This window comes from Tachyglossus aculeatus, chromosome X1 (genome assembly GCF_015852505.1).
Source record: "Tachyglossus aculeatus isolate mTacAcu1 chromosome X1, mTacAcu1.pri, whole genome shotgun sequence".
Taxonomy (NCBI): Eukaryota; Metazoa; Chordata; class Mammalia; order Monotremata; family Tachyglossidae; genus Tachyglossus; species Tachyglossus aculeatus.
In genome coordinates, this window is record NC_052101.1 from 124,845,110 (window position 1) to 124,845,744 (window position 635).

A 635-nucleotide genomic window follows, 5' to 3' on the forward strand; every position below is an offset into this window, starting at 1 on the left:
GGGCAGGCCTGAGAGGACGCGGGGGGCCGGGCGAGCGGCCGGCTCGGGGCTTTAGCCCGCCCTCCGAGGCCCCTCCCACCTTCCCTCATGACAGACACTCCCAGAGAACGGGAGGCTCAGGCACAAACAGCATGGCCTAGTGGAGGGAGCCTGGGCCTGGGAGGCAGAAGAACCTGGGTTCTAATCCCGCCATCGCCACATCGTTTCTCTTTATTTGCTGTTTTGTATTTTCCAAGCGCGTACTACAGTGCTCAATAAATACGACTGAAGGAATGAATCTTACCATCTTACCTCCTTCCCTTCCCCACAGCACTGTATACATGTATATATGTTTGTACATATTTATTACTCTATTTATTTATTTATTTTACTTGTACATATCTATTCTATTTATTTTATTTTGTTAGTATGTTTGGTTTTGTTCTCTGTCTCTCCCTTTTTTGTACATATTTATTACTCTATTTATTTATTTATTTATTTATTTTACTTGTACATATCTATTCTATTTATTTTATTTTGTTAGTATGTTTGGTTTTGTTCTCTGTCTCCCCCTTTTAGACTGTGAGCCCACTGTTGGGTAGGGACTGTCTCTATATGTTGCCAATTTGTACTTCCCAAGCGCTTAGTACAGTGCT